The 23,966-nt window shown below is 37.2% G+C and overlaps 2 long non-coding RNA genes across 3 annotated transcripts; one reads left to right on the top strand and one right to left on the bottom strand.

Annotated features, from left to right (window-relative positions):
- Positions 1-975: 975 nt before the first annotated feature.
- LOC122142424 lies at positions 976-14,635 on the bottom strand. 2 transcript variants are annotated; one of them, XR_006158596.1, is made up of 4 exons: positions 14,501-14,635; positions 8,935-8,984; positions 5,756-5,923; positions 976-2,255 (listed from the first exon to the last, which is right to left on the bottom strand). It is a non-coding gene; the product is annotated as an uncharacterized LOC122142424 (long non-coding RNA). The 2 variants fall into 2 exon arrangements; XR_006158597.1 differs by lacking the exon at positions 976-2,255 and adding an exon at positions 2,629-4,882.
- On the top strand, positions 5,853-22,957 carry LOC109064714. The gene is made up of 5 exons (XR_002013440.2): positions 5,853-5,971; positions 6,408-6,465; positions 6,613-6,702; positions 14,474-14,687; positions 22,838-22,957. It is a non-coding gene; the product is annotated as an uncharacterized LOC109064714 (long non-coding RNA).
- The last annotated feature ends 1,009 nt before the right edge of the window (positions 22,958-23,966 follow it).

Here is a 23,966-nt window from a genome sequence, read left to right as displayed (position 1 = left end):
GTAGAATTGTGCGTGCAAATCTCTTGCATAATTCGTAATTAATTACATTGTGCATACTGTTCCTATTATACAGTCAGATTTATTAACATTTATTAGTTGTATTTGATAGGAAAAACACTGCATTACAGATTTTCTTAATACACAGGGTTGCATGAACCATAAAAACAAAACCCTTTACATAGCCTTCATGGTGCCTACTTACAAAGCATCATTCGAAACCTACAACAAATACCAAAAAATTAAAAATAATATGAAAAAAAATTATGTATAAATGCATTTATTATTATTATTATTTCAAACGTATTACAATCTGATGAACCTGTTGAACCTTTTCTCGGCAGACCAGGATGTTGAGAGCTCGTGTGGTGGTAATTGAAATCCTTTGACCCGTCACCAGGGCCAGAGGACCGAGGTAAAGACTTGAATATGGAGCATCATTGCAAATGAAAATGGTGCTCTCTCTCCATCTCCAAAGCATTTCCCCCCTTGAATAACACTGAACGAGTTCATTCGGATCAATCCCTGGATCGTCCTGACCCTGAATGAGCTTTTTTGGGAGGACCAATATCTTATTAAATGAATTACTCTTAAAGTAATGGAGTCGTAATAACCTAGAGCACTATAGTTTTAGCATGATAAAAGCAGGCGGCGAGTATTGTCGACAACAGCCCTTCTCAAGGCCGAGGCTAGTAATTCAGCGCTGCGTTGCCATGGTGGTCGCCATGGAAACATCCTACACCGTTCGGTGAGAGTTGAAGGTAACACCCACTCTCATTGTTCATCGTTCGCTGGGCTAATGCATATTCATAGTCACAGCGAAGCCATTACCGAAGGCTTTTATTGGTCTGTGTATCCATCAGCTGCACAATACCATTACAAATGCTGCAATTCACCTATCTATGGCCTCTTAATTAAGAGGGACTAGATTAATAACCTCGGCCGATTTGATTAATAAAGCAACAGGAGTGTATCTGATTTGCGTGGAAGCATGATTACATTTCGACGTGGCTGCAGTGTGCAAACTCGTGTAGGAAAAGAAGAAAGAGGCGACTCAGAACAGGTATCAGGATGAGGTTTTTAATCCGTTTGAAAGAGAAATATTGATGCGATTGCATAGCGTTTAACAGACGACACAAAAGCGATTTGCTTGTGAGATAATTGCTTCATCAGAAGTGAACAAGGTTTACATGAATAAAAGATCAACTCAGAGCTGGAGGCCTTGAAACATATCAGCCTCCTACACAAAAACATTCACCTTAAGTTGGTCGGCGCAATCGTGTCCTACAGGGCCACGTTTGCAACAACAGAAATAATTCAACTCTCTGCTGAATTGGATTCGCATAGTTCGGGATGCACAAACACGGACAAAAAAAGACATGGCTAACAGCGCTTTTTGCATATTCAAAATGACAGGGTTTTTAAGCAAAGCCAGTTAATCAGCTGCATTGTTCACTGGTCCAAAATGTGGTTAATTATGAGCGTTAGCTACAAGTAATAATCAGATGCTACTTACCTGTCTATTGAATGGGAAAACAAATGCATCTGGGCACAGATTAGCCTCTCTTTTTGGTCAGGAGGTTTCGGTGTATCCACATGGACCTGGTCGCTGAGGTAGACTGTGACTTGTTGTCAGAAAGCAGAAGGAACAACAACAAAATCACTAGTCTTCCACAGCGACCCAGACCAACGTCTGCTGAAATGGAAAACGCTATCTTTAGAAACGGAGTCGTCGTTTTAATTTTAGTGGAAGGTATTGAGATTTACTTCAATATCTTTGCGGACAGGGCTTACGGTGATCTTTTTCAATATGCTGGATCATGTATGTTCTGGGATATAACCATCAGCATGCCCAACACGTTTTATAGGAGAAGGAATTGATTTACTGTCTATGAATGGGAATATTTATTAAAAGCTCTTCTATATGTGTGCTTTAGCTTCAGAAGTAACCCGAGCTAAAGCTCGCCAGAGACCCAGCGTGAATCCGGAGAAATCCAAGACCGATGGGAGCTCATAATGTGGTATTACCTGAAGCATACCTGCCCTTTCCATTGAGAAGTCTTCACACACCCTGCAAAATGTCGCCTGTATCTGAAGGCTACTGTGGCAACCTCATGTCCTCGTGTTCGGTCTGATGAGGCTCAAAATGAAAGAAGATTCAGCCAGCAAGCCCCTAGTTCGAATAACAGGTCTGCTTGAAAAGGTCCAGAAAGAGCTTTAGGTGTGAATCACACAACGAATGGTTAACAAGTGGAAACCTTTGAAAAATAGAGAAGAAATGCAAGCATTTGTGAGAAAGGCAGGCAATATGAAGAATTAAAGTACAGTTCTGTCCATGTTTGTCCTTGTTACATGAATTGAGAAAACATTTTTTAATTTATAAATATTTGTAAAGATATATTTGTAATAATTTTTTATTTATAATTTGAAAAAAAATATTGTATATCTTTATAAATATTTATCTATAAATAAAAATTATAAAAATATAAAAAATAGACAACATTTACATTTAAATAGTTAAAAAACTTTATATAGTAAAATATTGCTACAAAAATGACTAAATATGACCATAAAACTGTAATTTGCATTTAAAAATCTGCATTATGTATTCTGTGATAATCTATTATATTATTATATCAAGTATTACTATAATTTATAAATATATTTTATGTATTATACAATTATGTATTTGTTTGTTAATGCTTAGCTAAATGCAAGAAATTTTCCACCTAGTCAAAGTAGTTTGAAGGCATGAGAGTCGGTCATTTAAATTAGATTTGAAAAATTTGCTAAAGCGCTAAAGCATTTAGCTTTTTTTGCATTTGCTGTTAATTTTTGACCCCACACATAATTTTAATTCTACTATTCTCTACTACTATCTCTACTGACTCTACTATTTTATGCAATTTTATTTAATTTTATTTAGTGCAACCATGTAAATCTGAGCGCCGGTGCTGCATAACCCCGCCCACAAAATCTCATTGGTCCAAAATCATTTAAAACCAAACATTCTGTTCAAAACTCGTCCCACAGTTAGGACACTTAGTGTTTCCAAGCATTAAACTCCATTCCCATCAGTCCTGCGTTCCATGAATTACCATTAGCCACCGAGGCCATTACCCTTGGGTGTAAAAGCCTGTCATAAACAAGAAAGCACTCGGTTAAGCATGCTCACGACTCCCATGTAACACTCGCCGTTCGGGAGATAATGAAGTGATCAGTTTTAAGTGACAGATCAATGCACGGAAGAGAGAGCGACAGCAAAGGCGAGGCAGGAAAGGTGCAGCGAGCTGGCCTTTTCTTATAGCTTGCACATCATTCTGCTAAAAACCTCTCCACACACACACACATCCTAGACCTTTGATAGTGACATTTGAAAAAGGACAGCTGAGTGCATTTAGTTCTACCTTCCTTGGAAGACACGAACGACTGGATTGTGCCCCCTTCTCTCTGAAAGAAGCACTCTTATTTCCTTTCAGTCCAGAGGGCGGAGGACTCTACAACAAAAACAACAACAAAATCTAGCTGAAAACCCTCCTTGGTCACGGAGCGCCTGGCACGACGTAACACAAACCGCAAGATTCAGAAATATGTACGGCGCGCAACGTCAAACTCACCTGCGCCGACAACAAAAGCGTGACTGACAGGTGTTTCGGGATGGCAGGGGACCGTCAAAGCTAAGGTTACATCAGCCCATTCATTTTGTATAAGGCCCTGCTTGGGTTAACACATACAAAGAGAAAGCAACAATCGGGAGGCCATTGTGTCGGGGGTGGCATTGAGCGGAGACTGACAGCGCGATTCTTTAGCCCTCTGAAGGAGAGCTTCATTAGAGACGTGGCTTCTCGCCGCCACCACCTCATACTGAGGTGATGGATTACTTTCAGAGCCCAAGCTGCACAAGGGAAATTAGCTCGGATCAACTATGGTTTTTCCCATTAAAAAAACATATAAGCCATAATAGGCTCCTCAGTACGTCTGAATAAAGTCGAGGCGTCCTTTTTTGCTTCGGTCCCCTCTCATTTTCTTTAAGTAGCTAAATCCGTTTCCGCATGCACTTATACATTTACTTAAGATTCCAGAGAAGTGGAAGCAAGTGAGAGAAAGAAAAAAAAGGTGAGAGTACCGTTCCTATTTATCTCCGGTCGGGAGTCTAGCTGGAAAATAATAGGCTCTACGCTGAATAGTAATCCTTTATTAAGGCCAGTTAAATTATGCTCTTCAGTTTAGGATGGCCGCCTTTCACCAAGCACAATTAGAAAAACCGAACGCGGCGTGCAGAGAAAAAGAGCTTGGTGTCCAGCCAAGAGGAGCGAGCATTCAATTCAGCTCCTGTAACATGCGAATTAAGACTAATGTCCAATTATACTGTCGCCACCATTTGTCTAAAGATAATTCGATGGAGAGAGAGAAATCTTTTTCCTTTGAGAATGTGCATAGATCATAACCTCGGGGATTCGTCATGCTTGTAAAACTTTATTACGATCATTCTTGGCAGGCGAAAATCAATTGTCTCCATTTTTTGGATTGTTGAGCATGTTATAGGGATCTTTATAGGCTCGGGGATATGACAGTTTGGACGTCAGATGGATTCGTTGTGTCTCGCTAATGGAGAGACCTGAAATAGCTGGTCAGGCAGATGACGAGATGTTCATTTAATAGATGGTACTTTTTTTTTTAATAGATGGTTCCTTCTCTACTCAGGTGTGGAACACGTATTGGGGAAAGAAAACAATTAAAAAATGCATTAGGGCAGCCGATTATGGAGCTGAGACGGCAGATAATGATGTCAGTTAGCTTAGAAATCTTGTCGGAGACGTGTTTGACTCACATTCAGATGTTTAAATGAAAATGTTCCTCAGCAGATGTGGAATGCTGATAATGGCTAATTGCAGAAAAAAAAAGAAAAAAAAAATGCAATTATTCAACCAGTAACTACGAAAGCACCTTTTTCCATCTGAAGCGATTAATAAATCCCCAGAGAGTTCAGGTATGACTTGGTTTTCGATTTTAGGAAAACAAAAACTGTTTCTTTAAAGCAAAGGTTTACATGAAAAGACTGAACATTTAATAAGCAATCTGTTCTTGCTCCTCAGTGAAAAAAGAAAAAAGGTACCAAAAAAAGTCAGTCTTGTAACATAGCAAATAATAAAGAAATGTAAAAAATAATAAAAGTGTATATAATTATGTAATTATATAAATCCATAGATATTTTTATTTATTATATAATTAATTTGATATTATAAAAACTAAATATTTAAATAATGACTTTCTTAATAGAACATTAAAAGTGTAAAAAATAATAAAAAAATAAAAACTTTTACTAATCCACACACCCCGAGTTGGCAGAGTGCAGTGATTTCACCTTTTTTGATAACAGAGAAGGCAACCCTAGTGCAAAAAAATATCCCTCAAAATATGCGTACCTGAGAACACCTATAGCTAGTTATCTTGCTCGTTAGCTCACTAACTCCAACTATGCATCAAAAAAATCATTCTGATGTATTTCTTTAATGCAATAACACCACAGTAACACTTCATATCGGCCCCCAACCCGGCTGGCCATCTCTCCTAATTTGATTCCATTCACATCCAGTGAACCCATCCTTTGAGGGAACATGGCAGGAGCACCTTACGTGGCTGTTCAGTCACCCCTTGAAATTGTTACCTCTCTCTCACTCTTTTCCTCTCTCTCTCTTACCACCACCCCCCTCCCCCCACCAGGCGCTGAGCTGAGCTGATTAGTTGGGTGACTTACAGTGACGGAGGTGACTTCCCACTTCCTACTTGCTCTCCCGCTCCGTCTTCCTCTCTCTCTCTATCTTTGAGGAAGAAGTACTGCAGAGATGCTGAGTGCTGCTGGGTGGGGCTGAGAGAGCTGCTGAGCGGATGCTGGTTCCTCAGCATTGTTCCTGTAGTTACAAATCTACAACAGAAAAGTTGACGAGAAATTTACAGACTGGAATAAGATGCTGTAAGTCAGGACTAAATAAAATTAATAGTTAATAGTAAAAATTATGTGGAATAAAGAAACATGTTTTATACAGTTACATCCACTAGTGAAAATGGCATTTTGCATTTTTCATATTTTAATGCAGTTTTTTCCATTAAAAAGTATATTATCAGAGTAACAATAACATGTTTGTATGGTCATTTTGTATATATATATATAAGCAAAAATCAACTATAAACAATGGTTAAATCAATAACATAGCCCTCTTTATATATATATATAAGCAACTGTGATCTCAATTTAAATCAATGATAAACATTGGTTAAATCAATAACATAGCCCTCTTCCCCAATTTAAATAGCTTTGGTTACGTTTCACAAGCAACATCTGTTTTGACCACAGCTGTTTCAGATGTAACGGTACATCGGATAATTGTTATTGTTGTAAATATGTGCAGGCCGGAGTGTGGTTGTCAGTCAGTGGTGTACAGACCGATTTCTCGGTAATTAACGCGGGTAAGAGCATATGATTTACGGTAATTGCCTTGACAAGGGGGCTGAGTGAAGCTACACTTAATTACCTGAACATGCTCTCTCCCAGGAGCCCAGTCAAAATGACCTTTTACCGCTTTTTTAACGGTTTTTTTTCCTTTTATTTTACAGTGCTGAAATTGGAGAGATGTGGAGGTGGTGAATTTGCTCCGCACCCGCCAATCTGCCAGTCAGAGGGATGCTGAAAAATTTCGGTTTGAGGTAACTGGCAGTCATGAGAGTGCACATATCTGCTGCTTTCATGTTTGTCTGTGATAACTCTGCATTTTTAGATAAAAACACATTCAGATTTCAGCAAAAACTTTCTATATGGAAAGTGTCTGGTCTTTTTAAATAGACACAATGTTGCAAATCCTCTGATTCAGTTAAGATTTCCTTCAAGATTTCAATCGGATTACCTCAATTGTACATCCATGGCAAACCATCCAAGCTTGTTTTTATAGCAGCAAAAATCAATTCTGCCATTTTCTAAACTGCAGAATGTCGCAATGAAGTCAGATGACCTCATGGCTGTTGTGCTCAAATCGAATCTGATTGTCTCTTATAGTCATCGGCGTCAATTTAATACGCTGTGCGTTTCTGAACAAGCACGTCTCTTGTTAATCAATAGGTAGAAATTTAATTTAACACATTTCGGCATCATTCAATGAGATTTAAGCACCGTTTCCTGGACGCGTCATGCCACCTGTCGCTATCGAAACACTTGGATGGCGAAAAAGAGATTCTAGTGCTAAAACCTGAAGGGATGGAGAGGATCTTGAAGACAGCTGCCACAAATTGAGTGACGGTTGAGAACGAGTGTTAAAAACGGCAACATGACAGTATGCGCCACGTGATCGTGTGCTATTGTGTGGGGGAAGTGCGGTGACTCCTGCTAGTGGGGAGTTTCCTGGGTTGGACGGCGAGGAGCGCTAGCGATCAGTGGGAGAGCAGTAGATACGTCTTTGTGAACTCGAGCTTTCGCCGTCAGTCAGGGCCCCTCGCTGGGCTTACCTCTGATGTCGAATTTACTCTGCAACCCCCTTCCTTTCCGCCCCCACCCCCATTCCAATGATAGGTCGCTGGGCAGTTTATGGCACCACAGTGCTCAGGCGAAATGCTTTTTGTCCCTCCGTTGTGTTTTTGTGTACACTCGCCGTGCTCCGCGGCACTGGCGTGCACCTGTGCTCGGCGCCGAACAAAGGTCCATAGCAACGGGAGGAACGCGGCAACTGGATACCACACCTGTTTGATCTTTAAGGCCTCTCCTTGATAAGTGGCCGTAACCAGGGCAACCAGGACGAATGGGTTTAATGCATTGTTTCAATAGGTAGGGCTTAGGTAGGCAGCACAGGTCAGGATTTATGCTGGAGTACAAATATAAAGGATAAGAATGACATTTTGGCCAACACTGATAAGCTTATAGTTGTATTTTACTGTTATATGTTGAAGCCAATAACCAATAAGTGGTCAATATTAAAATGTATATTAAAAAAAATATAGATATTAAAATGTTATTATTGACCATTTGTTGGCTGTTTCCATGTATATTATTTATATATATATATATATATATATATATATATATATATATATATATATATATATATATAACTTCCATGTATATTATTTATATATATATAGATATATATATATATATATATATATATATATATATATATATATATATATATTCCATTTTAGTATATTTTTATATTAAATTTCATTATTTTATATCTATGATTTTATTATTTGAATAGTTTTTATAAATTAATTATAAATGCTACAAGTGAATTTAAGCATAAAAAAAATATAACTTACATTATAATATTAGTGTTCAAAAAAAGTCATAAAAAAATCAAAAAGGTCAATGTTAAGTGAAAAAAAAAATATCCTTTATGCTGACTTAGTTACATTTTATATAAATATACATTTTAGTGAAAAAAAATATATATATATATATATATATTTATGCTGACTTATATAATATATATATACATATATATATAATATATATACATATACATATATCATATACATATATATATAGATATATATATATATATATATTATATATATATATATATATATATATATATATATATATATATATATATATATATATCTATATATATATATATATATATATATATATATATATATATATGCACACACACACACACACTGTTTTCATCTTATTAGCATTTAAAAAATGTAATGGGAGTGTTAAATGACAGCAAAGCTAATCTAAATGTAAAAATAGGGAAAATGAGCATCCGCAATGTAATATTCAATATCAGCTAATACCAATAAGCAATAATAAATCAATAATATAAAATAAATAAATAAATTTTACTAATCCCATCTGATCTCACACATACTAATATCGTCCAACATATTGAGCTCTTTTTTGCAGTTAAAATGTTAAGGTTGCATTAGCAAATTCATACTCACACACCACCAGCGGATGATGTCAACGCTTCTCACAATGGTTTTGTGAACACCTGAAAAAAAAAAAAAAACAGAAATTGTCATGGTTACATGATGGATAAATGCACATATCGACTCGCATTCTACATTAATTTCAAGTCTCCATGGTCGATGTTTATCTGTAATTAAAACTAGAACGGAAAAGATATATTGCAATATCTCTCCCGAGACCTGCTCTGATTTGCTCAGCATACATGCACCATCTCCTCCACTGCAGCCGAACCCTGCTGTGCACAATCTTAGTCCTGCTCACTTCCTGCTTTGTAATTCAATTGCACGGCCTAACAGACACTCTCTCACCGAGAGGGAAGCCGAGCTTCTTAGCCGACATACCCTTGGGATCCGTGTGCTTAGCTCTCCCTGGAGGCGAATGACACATTGGACCATGAATAAGTGTCCGTTTGGAGACAGGAAAACATTTGCATTCTGAACAAGATGGCCGAAAACTTGAGGATATTTGACTTCAGTGAAGGGTTTGCTGGATCATTGGTCATTCATTTTAAGAAAAAAAAGATATATATATAATTTTTGGAATTGTTTTATTTCATATATTAAAGAAGTTCTTCACCTACTAGATAAAGTGTAGTTAATTGCTACAGTTTTTTCTTTCTGTACCAGACAATGTACCAGCAGATTTGGTTTAAGGCCTTACGCTCCTCGTCGGCCTCTCACTGACCCCTCCCATCGCCTCCGGTCCCCCGGTGAACAGCTGCTCCACAGCTCCACGTCCCCCACTGCTAGACTGTCACTGGCATTGGCTGATTCGCACTTCAAACACAGCCACAAATGGCCATCGCTTGTACGCAGATTCTCTCACGTTTTGATGTCCGACCTACTCTTGAAAATGCGTATGTGGAAAAGCGGATTGCCAACTTCAAGGTTAGGGGCCAACGTGAAAATGGCTGCGTTAAAAGGCCCTTGAGGTCTTGATGATGCTTCAGTAGATTCCACAATATTACACAAGGCTACCCTGCAGTCTAATATCGCTCTGAAATAGCAACACCAAACAAGAGGAGCCTGAAAGGTCCCTAAAGCTCAAATCCAATTCAGAGCAACAGTTCAAACGCGCAGCGCTGTGAACTCAAACACTATCTAGAAGGAACCTGTTACCGCTGGGGAGCTAAGTAAGCAGTGGCTCTCTTAGGATTTATATATATTTACACAGCTGTTTTTGATATTGGATTGGGGAGTGCTGTAACACAAGGTGAGTTGTAACACTGTCAGTTTAACTGATTAGAAATCACTATCATACATGACCACTATCCTCCTGATAAAAATACAACAGAACATCTTTGAGGTTAAAAATAAAACCGAATGCCATGGTTATAATTTGCGATCAAGTAAAAGGATTTTAAAATCACAAAACAGGTTTCACCTGCTTCATGTTCTCATTTAGTTTGATATTGAACATTCGTGTTTTTCAGTACACTGTTTGTTAGCAAGTGTATTTCTGTATTAGAATGCCATTTAACTAAATGTCTGCCATATGGCCACCACTTTGAATTAAAATAAAATTAGGGTAACAATGGAAGCAAAATAAATGTATAATGCTACAATCCTACAATCTTAGGACATAAATTACACAGTTTAGAGATAAATTGTATGTTTCTAAACTGCTTGGATATAATATCAGCATAGCTGTTAGCTACAAATTCAAGTATAAGCTATCTAATGCAAAAACTAACAAGTAAAAGACGTTTAAACAAAATGTTTTGTTTGTCACCTTTTGTCTGTCACTTTAAACGGATCCACTGACTAAAAACAAATGTTAAAAACGATGAAGACCACATTTAACGTCTAGTTTAGTGTCTCTGCTGACAAAGTGAGTTTATCTGCATGTGAAAAGTCAACACATTGTGTTTTACTCAGACCCACTCCAGTATTTTGGTAGCCAAGCTGCATCTAATTGCATTAATTGCGCATATCCTCTTGCTCTTGTTTGAACACCTGCTCTGAACGATTTTTTTTTCTTGCTTGTGAAGTACAGACCGCGACATGCACCGAACCATTTGGGCTGCCATTTCTGGAAGTGTTTTTCCATGTAAATGTGTCATCACGACGCTCACAGACAACCTGTCACCTCCGCCTGCTCGCGCGCATTCACAGCGACCGCACGTGATCGATGAGTTCTGAGACGCAGCCACGCGCCAATAAAACAGCGAGTAATTATCGATAATTTCGCTGTTTGTTAACTACTATTAAGCTTTTCTGCGAGTGTTTGTCAGTTTACAGGTTGGGAGGCTTGTTTAGATCGGTTTAATCAAGCTGTATCGGTGTATTAAAGATTTTTAGTTAATATTTCTGTGTACGTGAGACCGGGAAATGTAATAAGTCTTTGTTGACAGGTCTGTAACTTTTTTTTTTTTTTTTTTTTTTTTTTTTTTTTTGCTACTTGTCTGAAACTTTGATGGAATATTACATTTATATGCTTAAAATGACTCTACTATTGATATTTACAAAGTATCCCTAAATAACGCCAAACCCAACAACCACATTAACCATGGTTTTATTGTAGTAAAAGTGTAGACCTCATGTTTTTTTTGTTTTTGTTTTTGGCGTTGATTACCATTTGTATAACCACAATTTTACTACAAAAACATGGTTAAACTATGGTTAATTTGTGGTTACCATGGTTTAACTATAGTAACCATGGTCTTTGGTTTTGTTTGTAGTAAAACCATGGTTAAATTTCATAAGGGAAGGGTGCTGTTGTTACAACCTTCCTCACTGTCCACTGTTACACTAACATAAAACATTAATGTGTACGATATTTTTATTCATTTTAATTCAGAAAGCAAACAAAATTTGAAACAAATATATAAAAACACATTAAATGCAGTCAAACAAATTGTATGTAATGTTTCTCATTTCATGGATCCAGTTTAAGTGTTAAAAAGTGCTGAAAGTGTTACAACCCTTCATGTCTGCTCTGCCATGATATTTCTAGTTTTCAAAATGTAGATGAAAAGCTTAAATTGATTCTGTATATCAAACCAATGTTTCTTACCTCTTCTTTTTTTTTTCTTTTTCTGAAGTAAAAAAATATAAAAGGTCACTTACAGCTGTCACCTTAGAAGGGTGGTGGTCAATGTAAGATTCTCCTCTGTAGCTCATTTCTAATTGGCTAAACTGATGGTCTTACAACTCCCCGGTCTCTCCTACACACAATGTATGTCTGTAAATCAGATAGGACCACAAGGTTGACCAACCATAATTACATACAGCATACCTAATTTAATTTCCTGATAGATAACACCGTTTATTTATTAGATTTGTAATGAAAAGTGGTTATCAGTATTGCACAGAACATCTCAGAGTGAGATTTATCTGTGCATCATCGAGAGACAACAGTGGAATAATTTTTAAGAGTCTCACAATATGAACGCGTCAGGATCTAACAGGTGGTTCAGAACATCTGTTCAATGCCTCAGAGGTTTGTCACTAAGCCGCACGCAAGAAATAATTAATTCTGACTAGATTAACCAGCCTACAGCTCAGTCTAATTTATGTTCATCTAGAAAAAAAAAGCTTTATTATTTTTTCTCCATTATGTGCACAACAGCATCTTTGTTTCCACCAATTTAAATAATAATTTAAACTCGATGAATTTCTTCATCACCAAAAGGTGAATTAAATTCACTACTGCACATTGCAACTTGCAACAAATAAAATTTGGTTTTAAATTTAAGTGCACTAAATAGTGCCTTGATCTATATACACTCACAGTAATATACATTCAGAAACCAAAAGCTATTAGGAGGAATTCTTGGGGGTCAAAACTGCAATTTTCTAAGGGAGGCTTTAACTTTAGTGCAACTACTTCCGAATAAATCATTTATTTGCTAAATTGTCCCAGGGGCTGATCCCGTGCTGTTGGAAATGATTGCCATTGACTCCCTTGTTCTGTGCAGTGACACTGGGAGCTGTCCAGCACTGTGGTGCTGAAATTGATTGAAGCGCAGACGCCTAGCACATATCCGGCGGAAGCTAATTATATGCACCCTTTTCCTCACACACACACATATATAATTTTTTTTTTTTTTTGTGAGTGGGCATTGAGCACGTTGTTTTCGATGTTTTCAAGAGTTCATCCACCTCCTTGATGGGTTTTTTTTTTTCACCTTTTTTACATTCCGCTTGTGGAAAACGGGCACTTTTGCAAAGCATATTATTTTAACAATTATTTTCCCTTGTAAATGCATATACACAATAAACTCTTACCTCTAACCTAATTGATGCTTTTAGTGTTTTAAGGGGTCAAATTTAAAATTAAAAAATTTAATTCTGATATCATTTGCTCGCCCTCATGTCGTTCAAAATCTATTTTTGCTTTTTTCTATGAAGTAGAACAGAGCAGCTTTAGTCAGTATTCAGTGGAGCAAGATGCAATGAAAACAAATGGTGACTGAGGCTGTCAGTCCCTAACATCATCTTTTGTCTTCCACATTCAGTTTGGAATGACATGAGGGTGAGTAAATGGCTGAATTAGAATTTTTTGCCTGAACTATCCCTTATAGGCAAGCCTTTTTTTCTTCTTCGTACTGAACGAGATATGAACGACTCCACACACAAGCCCACCTGGAGATGTGTGAATTCACATGTTCCCCCCCGAGGGCTGGAGTTCAGCCTTCACTTCTTTGCGTTAAATTGCCATCGGAATACATTGGAGCTAAACGTTGAGGGAAGGCCACCAGGACCACCTCTATATGATTAGCACCGGCAGAAAGATGAGGATGTAGAGGACTGCTCTGATATTGGATTTGCCAAGGATAACTATAATAAACAGCTCTTCAAATCTAATTGTAGTCATTCGCTCAACACACCAGCTGGGGAATTACAGATCTTGAAGGAGCTCCTCTCCTATAATCAATAGAAGTTTTGCAAAAGCATATTGACTTGGGGGGAGAACAATTATTTTGACTGAATAGAAGATAGAACAGAATTAACAGTAATGAACAATGTCGCCGTTTTTGACCCTGAGGCTTTCAACAGAGAAAAAATAAGCTGAAAAGCACTGTAAAGTCATTTATAAAGGGGTGCATTCATAGGCTGGCTTCACAATAGGCGTCCATCATGTTTTACACAGAGATTCGGCATGCAAATCCCACCGCAAATTACATCTTAGTGACTTCGAGAAGACATGCTGATGCTCTTGTCACCTGTTGATCAGGATCATCAACACTTGATTCAACTTTCCCTACAACACACACATTTTATTTTTGTGCAAAATATGCGACTGACACCAAATGCATTCGGATTCGACATCACAATCTATGTATTTTTATATTCTAGACACATTTTGTCGAATCATTAGTCTTCTAATGTTTTGATAAAAAAAAAATCTTATATTTGATAAACGCATAACGCGGATCGATATAGGGCGTTGGATGTCCAAAGAAAAATATTTGAAAATCTTACATGAACTCTATCCTCACCAGTTTGTTTCTGGTTGACATCGTCTTTGCGAAATCTCTCGAAAAGCTCTTTTTTTTTTTTGTTACAGAAAGATATGAAATGAAGAATATCTTACGTGTCTTTGCTGATGCGCTTCGGAGGATGCTTCGCTGGAGATGACAGCCCGTCTTCTTCTCGCCATGTGCTGTAACAAAAGCATCCCATGCATCCGAAGCCTGTCCCTTTAAAGCCTTGCTGCATCCCTGCAGGTGGCCTGTCAATTTAGCGGATCCGAATGACGTCACTGCATGGCTGGAAAAGCTGTAAGTCAACTTTCACAATAAAAGTCATTCGCGATTTTATTTTAGTATTTCTTTACATTTAAAATGACCCTTTTTTATAAAAATAAATAATTTAAATAAAAAAGTCAATAAACCTAAGAATGTTTGCTTGTTTTATCTGGGTTAAGATTATTTCCCTGCTTGGCTATGCTGATCTAGCTGGTCTTTGGTGGTGTAAAATGGTCTCCTAAAGATAAGTTAGAAAAACTCATTCTAAAAGCAGCCAGCAGATCAGCCTGACCAGCAGTGTTAGTATCGTTGAAGTAAATTAAAATAAATAAATAAATAAAGTGTGTTTAATGGCTGGAATAAAAAAAAAAAAAAAAACACCTTCCGTAATTGTGAGATTTGTGAACAAAAACTAGCTGAAACCAAAATATATTTTTATTTTTTGTTCAGGTATGTATTTATTTGTTGCCAGGGATGACAATAAATGTATTAAAATACAATAAAAATAACCACAAAGTAATTTTTAGATTATGTTTTTGTTATGGTGTTTTAAACCTTTGCAACACTATGATTAAATATGAACAATGCACAAAAGTGTGTTTTATGTAGGCTACTTTATATCTTTCTCCTAATCCATTTTTGTTTTAATAAAGGATGCGGATAGGTTGAACCTTTAAAAAATAGGTAAATGTCTTTGTTAAATGCAATGACATTAAATAATCTCCAGTTTAAATGAATCTCAAGTTAACTGCAAAAATAACTGTTGCAGAAACAAATGTTAAAACTAAAATAAGAACTAAATGTTCAAAAAATAAATAAAAATACATTCAATCGAAGTTGAAAATTGTAATAATAATAACAATAAAGAAACAATTCAAAATAAATTCAAATCTACAATGAAAAAATTGCTAGTAAACTTTACAAACAATTACAAAATCAAAGGGAGTAACACGTTAAATTAAACATGAAATTCTGCAGTAGAAATTTTTAAATAGTATTTTCTTTTAAAACCTACTTCAAGAATCTGTTTTATTTACAACTTCAAAAAATATATATCTTTTTTTTTAACCTTGTAATAACCTTACTGACCAGGATGGGAGACCAGTTAAGACCAGCAAACCCCCTTAAACAGGTTTAAGCCCACCCAACAGCCTATATGATTATACAGAATTGATGACTTCTTTCATTATATATTTGTTTGTTTGCATGCTGATTAGCTCACCACCATAAATAGATGACACAACATCAGCAGTCAGGAAGACTGTGAAGGTTAAAAACATGCAATTAATGTTTGTAATGTAAAGCACCCTCCTACACACATCATGATTTAGATGCACACAGCGTGTCACTTGGCATTGTGCTTTTCTTTGGCATCTCTAAATTTGTCTAGTCACAACTACAATATATATAAGGGCATTTCAGTTTGTGCCTGTTGAATAAAACAGCAGGCTATTTATAGGCTATATTCTTTTTGTTCAAGCACAGTAACTGTCATATCAATCCTGGTCCTTTTGAACGTCTCTCTTATCTGACACACCCATTCAGGTTTTTGGAGCTTGTTCTAATGATCACATGATATAAATCATGTGTGTTGAATAAGGCACACATTCAGACCACTGTATACTGTATATGAATTGCATGTCAATTGCATTTCATTATAAACTCATATGCTTTTGTATGGATGTAAATCAGGTTTTAAGATTAATGTTTGACACCTCAGTCGCCTAAATGACCTAAAATTTGGCAAAGTCTTAAAATTGCACAATGCACAATGAAGCATTCTGTCCTATTGAAGGGCTTTGATTAACTTTGGTCAGGGTGCACCACAGCCCTGCTGGAAGCAAATCGGTAGCAGGTTTTTTTTGGTTTGCACTGTTCATTTTACAAGTGTCAGGGGAGGCACATTGTTGGCTTTAGCAGAAGGAAAAAATGCACAAAATAACACAAAATAATCCCTATTTGGGTAACTAATTACAGTTAATATGCAAACCCATAACTGAGACCATTTTTGTAATAGTCACAATTTATCGACTGGATTCAGCCCAAGTTACTGATCTGCTTCCGATTAATACACAGTGATTTCATATAATGTCCTTTTTTTGCTTGCTTGAATAAGTAGATACAGCACACACTGTCAAAACATTACAAAACCAGAAAGGAGCCATTCTCAAGTGTTCATTTTTTTTTTTTTTTTTTTTTTTTTTTTTTTTTACGGAACTAGTTGTTTGTGTATAATTAGGCAAATATAATATGCATCACTTACTGCCATTATTATTCATTAATATTTAAATGTGTTTTGCTGCAGATTCAGAGCACATTTTACCCCCAGCCACATTTACACACAGTTTGGGCTGATTTTAAAAGGAACAGCATACTATAACCAAGTGGACTTTTTATTTTGATTATTTTTATGGAGGAATTATCAGGTTTAGTCTCTGCTTCAAATGCTCTGCTATGCTCCGCTTTCTGCTCTTTTATTCTTTATTTTTACAACCACATTTACCTTCAAAATGAAGCTAATTAGATTTTTGACAAATCAATAATCGAGTTTAAATCAGGTTAACCATCTTTAAAGCTTGCTGAATGCTGGCAATTTTCAGGTAAACCTGATAAAAATCTTCAAAAGTCTTTGTCACTTCTGAGAGAGCTGTATTTTTTAAAAAGCTGTTGGTATGAAATAATGTATAAAATGTTGCATGTTTAATGAAATACTTGCATGCACTGAATTCATACTCTTTTAGGATGTGACAAATCCAGGATGCTGATTTCCGAGCTCATTAAATGGACACCTAATGACCATTTGTCCTCAGTAAGTGAGATCGATGTGAGTCCTCAGTGTGTGCTGAGGAAGTGAAGATGTTATGCAATTGGAGAAGACACTGATGAGTCCGCAGAGGAGGTGCCCCACTCTTGCTTCGACTTTATTTAAATGCTAGACTGTGCTTATTTACAAAACCTACACGTGTTTATGCTGTGGTAAAGGAGGGCTGTTGTAAGTCGTAGTGGCTTTGATTCATTCCACAAGACATTAGAGCAGTAGATCTGTGTGTCCATCACCTTACAACTGATCTAACGTCTTATGGCTTTACATTTTCTTGGCTAATGTCCAAAGGGAAGCAACAGGCCTGTGCATTCCCCCTCTGAAAATTGAAGTAAGAATTAGTTTGTCATTTTTCCTCACCTGAATCAAACCTCTTTTCCCTGTTAAATTTAACACATTCTTGTTTCAGCCCAGAACCTTTGTGTGCTTCATAAGATGGACCAATTTTAAATGCCAGAATCTCCTTCACAATAATAAATGGGATTAAAGTGCTGTCTATGCTCAACAAAGAAATTGGGAAATTATGTTTTTACCTTAGCATGAATTTTATCCACTTAGGAGACAGCAGCTGCAAGGAAGCGCAGACAGCCATTTTACATTTCCATAATTTGGTTGAAAAAAGCCACAAGAGGTGTATTTTCAGGCACAAATGTGCTATTTGTCCCCCCCATTGTGTTCCCAGTACTATTCTGGTGTACTCCGGGACTGAAATGTTTGGTTCATCATGTTGTTTTGTCAGGCCTTTGTGCATTTCTCTGCCATTCTACTGTACATTATCAGGCATTTGCATGATTGCTTTTGTATTTCAGCACTGTTTCTTCAACCTTTTTACCACAAGGCTGCTTGTATGACAGAGGCCATCGTGTAGGTACAGTCATTTTGTTTATTTGATTTAGCAAGGAGGAATTTTAAAGCAGTGAAGCATGAATCCCTGGTGCTTTTTTGCATGCTCTGATCACAGATTTGGAGTGCACAGTTGTTGAGAGGGTTTGTAAACAATACTGTAGCTGCATCTTTCGATCTTAAGCATAAATATGAGATACAAAGAGCATGTCCGAAGGGCAGAAGTGTTTGGAGATTTGTGTCCTTCTTAATCACTATTAATTTGTATTTTTGCTGTCACACCACACAAATGACATGTGGGTAATTAGGACCAAATTAAGAGGGTATTTATCATGGAGATTGCAATCAATTAATTAAAACCAATAATCTCAAGATGTGCAAATTGGCATTTGGTATACAATGTAATTGTCAAACTGCATGCATGGAAAACCAGAGACAATTTAAGATCCAATTTGTTGTAGGGATAAAAGTGTCCTCTTAAAAATTCAAAAAGTGTCAGATCACACAGCTGCTTCACGTGCTCAATATTGTAGCCAAAATTATAATAATAAATATAATGAAATATATATTTATGACAGAAGATAAAAAGCACAGTTTTAAAGGGAGAATTAATGTACAAGTGAGGTCTTCTTGTTACTAATTCGTTACTAATTTATCATTTTAAAGTGGATTTTTTTTTTTTTTTTAAACAGTCTTTAGGGTTTCACCTTGTAGTCTGATGTGCTGGAAAGAGTTTTATTGGCATGGAAAGCAAACCTAATGATTAAATGAAGATATTTATAGACTTTATATATATATATATATATATAGCTTGGGCACACACACACACACACACACACATAATTATTCATTTATATGCACCAGTTGCGGAGGAAATCTCCCGATTTTAAGGGTCAGCTTGGGCTAGGGGTGTTTTCATTATTCATTAAAGAGATCTATGGTTGCCAGTGGCCCTAATCTACCCCACAGCCCAACGACGCAGTGATAAGCGTCAGGTTACCTGCCAGGCCGAGGCAGAGGCGGTTCAAAAGTCACATTGACAGATGTCCGTATCGGTGTTATGCAAACCTGTACAGAGCGATTCCTTGTTTAGCTAAGCGGCCCATAAGTAATTCATTGTATTTAGCGAGAAGCAGCATCTGTTCGGCTGCCCCTGCGAGGAAACCCCGATTACCTGGCAGAAGGTGTAGCCTTTCCAGGTAACCGTGCTAATCAGCTAATGATCTCAGCGCTAAAGATTGTTTTCCCAGCATTCATGTTTGTGGGGAGGGATTTTGCAAAATCTGGCGCCCACACATCAAGTCTGCCAAGAAAAGTTCTCTGGGGAACATGAGTGGAGAGAATCGCAAGCAGCTCGACAAGTTCTTCTGACACTAATGTTTCCTTCACTGGCACTAATAATAGAAAAGTGCCCATCAATTTCCTTTCACCTGTGATCCCCAAGTGGCAGAAATTGCCGCTGCACACTGATGGCCGGCTTTCTCGGCGCAGGCGTGGTGCGGCGCTCATGCTTCCCTGCTGAGAACCCCCTTAGCTTTCTTAAGGGGTGAGAGGGTAATTCTGCCTGAGTGTGGTTTCTGCACTTGACCTCTCTTTGCCTCCCTTTAAAGAGCGTGTTTTGATGAAATGGTGAAATCATTTCTTTCCAAACTTCTGGTCCATCTCTGCTGACCTAAACTGAGCAGTGTCCTCTCTGAAAAGCTGCAGATATTGTCTTATTTGCTCTCCCACTCTGGCCCCCTGAGCCCCATAAAAGCTCAAGATTTGAGATCCATACAATCAAAAAAAAACAAGAAAACAGGGCTCTGAAGCAATCAGCGAATGCTAAGGAGAGTGGCCGCAATTACAGAAATGCAAGACAAAAGCCATTTCAAGGGACTCGCCTAAAACATTTTTACCCTCATCTGGTTCGATTCTTTCCTATCCGGATGACCAAATTCAAGGTCTTGTGGGATGTGACGTTGTGGCATTGTTGCAATATTTCAACTTACACTGTTAAAAATAAAGGATCCAAAAAGGGACTTTTTGCAGCAGTGCTATACATTCTTATATAATATAAGATCTTAATTGGCATCTGTGGTTCCACGAAGAAACTTCAACATCCGTGGAAACTTTCCACTGCACAAAAGGTTCTTTATAGTTAATATATACTTTATAGTTATATATTTAAAATGGTTCTTCTACTCTTTTAAATACAAAAGCTCCAAAAGGGCGATTTCGCATTGATGCCATAGAAGAACCATTTGGGATCCCCAAAGAACCTTTGGGGAACATTCTTTAAAGAGCCATTTTAAAAATCTAAAGATTCTTTTTCAACTATAAAGAATCTTTTGTGGAATGGAGAGGGAATGTTAAAGGGATAGTTCACCCAAAAATGAAAATTCTGTTATTAATTACTCACCCTCATGTTGTTCGACAGAGGGGATGACTTGCAATTTTTATACAATAAGTATTCTCGTAGCTTCATAAAATTAAGGTTGAACCACTTACATGGACTATTTTAATGATGTCCATACTAGCTTTCTGGGCCTTGAACGTGTCACTAACATTGCTGTCTATGCAGGATCAGAAAGCTCTCGGATTTCATCAAAAATATCTTAATTTGTGTTCCGAAGATGAATGAAGGTCCTATGGGTTTGGAACGACATTACGGTGAGTAAACAATTACAGAATTCTCATTTTTGGGTGAACTATCTCTTTAAAGGTTATTCATGGCGCTATAGATGCATCACTATAAAAAAACCCTTTTGGAATAAATTTTTTTTTAAGTTTAGAAGAACCATTTTGGGTTCCCCAAAGAACCTTTTAGTGAACAGTTTAGTAAACTTTAAATTGTACAATTTTTTTTAAATAATCTAAAGATTTTTTTCCCCCAATATAAAAACTGTGATGGACCTTGTGGAATGGAAAGGTTTCATGGTTGTTAAAGATTTTTCATAGAACCATGGAACCTCGGGTGACCAAAGTCAAGGTGTTGCCAGATGCAACAATGCAGTTAATCAATTTTAAGCAAAGCAGTTTTTAAACAAAGAAAATTTTTCCACTATAAAAAACCTTTTGTGCAATGGAGGGGTTACCTGGACATTAAAGGTTAATCATGGAACCATCGATGCCAGTAAAAAAAAAAAAAAAAAAAAAAAAAAGAAAAACCTTTATATTTAAGAGTGTACCATACAAAAATAATCACTAGTGGGTCTTGTCGCCTACAATCATTCACAATCTTTTATAAAAAAAAAGACTGAATGCATAAGAAAGGTGTACATGGGCATATTTGCTTGAAGGGAAATATGACAAGGAGTAAACAAACTTAAAATCTGCTGAAATACATGGTGGAGATGAGGCAGAGGGTGTTGAAATCACTCCTGATTTGCATGCCCTGCAGTCTCCGGCTCTCACCGAGGACTGATGTACAAGGAGATGTGAGCACTCTTTACACGTAGTCCCATGACACACTGTACACGCTCATTATGAACCCAACTATGCCTGTCCAGAATGTTTCCCTCCCCCATAACACACACGCACACACAAACGCGCCCATATCGCACACAAGCCTTCTTCCATGCACGCTCACGCACGCATCCACAAAACAAAGATCGGCATCCTGCACTTGTCCTTTACCCTTCATCCATTGTTTGCCTCTGAGAGGTTTCCACGGAAACCAGAATTAGAATTTGCCTGATACTTAAAGATGAGGCTGAAATGTGTTGTATGGCATCTGTCCATATCGCATGTAAACAACTCGATTTCTGATAACCACTGACACTCATTCCCTCACAAAATGTATGTTTATCACATGGTTTGTAGTGTATTGATGACCTCATCAGTTATCTGCTCAATATTAGCTACTAGTTCCGTTTGAATGAGGAGCTTGAATTAATTATAAAAAATACAAATTTATAAGAAGCAACACATTAAGTTGACATATTTGAAATACAGCATGAGAGATAAGCTGCCAGTCTGTGGCCACATTGATTGGACTGGCAAAGCTGCAGAGAAAGGCTGGCTTCGGTAGGAAACAATGTTTCTAAGCAACAGCATCCTGTCAGCTGATCAGGACGACCAATAGAATCCAGCCATGTATTCCGCTCTGCCAATGAGGGAGCACATGGCTTTATTTCTATCTGTGAGGGTTTAGTGTTAGGAGAATATATTTACACAGACTGACCAAGCAGCCAGCAGGCAGATCTCTGTAGTTCTGTTTGGTCCAGAAAGGCCTTTTTCTTTCAATATGACTCAAAACAACATGAAACTGGAAAAAGTTTAAATTTAGGTTTCATTTTAGTCCTTTATGAAGCTTTATGAAACAGGACAATGCAACCTGTTGATCTCAGATTGTACGTATACCTGATTCATTCTGGTCACAATGCATCAAACAATTGGAAATACAGTCATGATTTATAATTATTTGATTTGATTTTTTCAAACATGTCATTGTCAGCTCCCTGGTGGGCTTTTTGATCTGCGCCATTTGATTTTTCTGCAAAATAATTGCTGCCTTTTCTGTTTTTTTCCTTTTCAGTGAATGAGCAACATTTGAAGCTTGCTGAATCTTGCCTGAAGAGGAGCAGAATATGCATGAATATAAGTCACAATATGTAATCAATTGGAAATAAATGCATCCAGAACAGAAGGAATTGTGACTTGAAAAAACAAATTGTGGAAAAAAAATCCCCCTAAAGTTTGAAGAAAGCTACAATTACGGCAACATTCTATTATGCTGCTGAGTACCAACTATATTGAGAAGGTAAAAGCTTCTTTTTAAATGTCAAACACAGCCTCTAAGCAACGCAGATTTCCAGAAATGTTAAAAAACAGCATCTTCGCTGCTTCTGCGCAAAAAGCAACCTTTTAAATCTGCTTTTTCCAATTACGGCTAGCAGGCAATAAGTCTATAATTAAGGCTATATGCCACTGGTTTGAGTGTACTTGGAGTTTCCTTTGGCCTGGCCATTTTTGAGTCTGGAATCGGCAGTGAAAGTTTCATTACTGCAGAATTTGTGATATCCCGGTGCTCTTTGTTTTGCTTCTCCGGCATTAGGCCCTTATATGAGTCTAAAAACCAGACTTAAGGACCCTCCATCTTCCACTCGGGCTCTGGATGCAGAGGAAATGAATCTTCTTGGGTCCTCATGCATTTTGTCGGAGAGTGGGGAGGAGGGACATAAAACCAAAAACAAAATCTAAAAGGGAAGATGATGACCCTTGATGAAGAGAAAAGAGCTGAATGAAAGGCCATTATTTGGAAAAATCTCAAATGCAAAGCCTATACCATAATGGTATAGCTGCCATGTTTTTGGTCCCTATAAGCAAAGCGCTTTGGCCAATGGGTAGAGAGTGCACTCAAAACGCTGGCACATAGCATTTGGAGGGCTTTAATGTTCTTTTTCCATGTTTTTCCACTGGAATACCTTTCATGCTCACAACCTGCCATTACTGAAGATTACAATTTATATAATCTACCAACTGGGTCTCTACATACTTGGGTCGAGGATAATTGGGTACAAATCCATTATCATTCTCTCAAGGCCAAGCACACAGGTTTCCTTCTGTGCTGAGTTCTTATTCATTTTTCTTTTTCAATTTTTCAGCCCTCGTAAATCCATTTTGGAGAAAGAACACTAAATGAATTTGGGCAAATTAGACTTTAT

The sequence above is a fragment of the Cyprinus carpio genome, chromosome B25 (genome assembly GCF_018340385.1).
Source record: "Cyprinus carpio isolate SPL01 chromosome B25, ASM1834038v1, whole genome shotgun sequence".
NCBI classification, from domain to species: domain Eukaryota; kingdom Metazoa; phylum Chordata; class Actinopteri; order Cypriniformes; family Cyprinidae; genus Cyprinus; species Cyprinus carpio.
The sequence above is the reverse complement of the archived record's forward strand: the minus strand, read 5'-3'. Positions and strand labels throughout refer to the sequence as shown.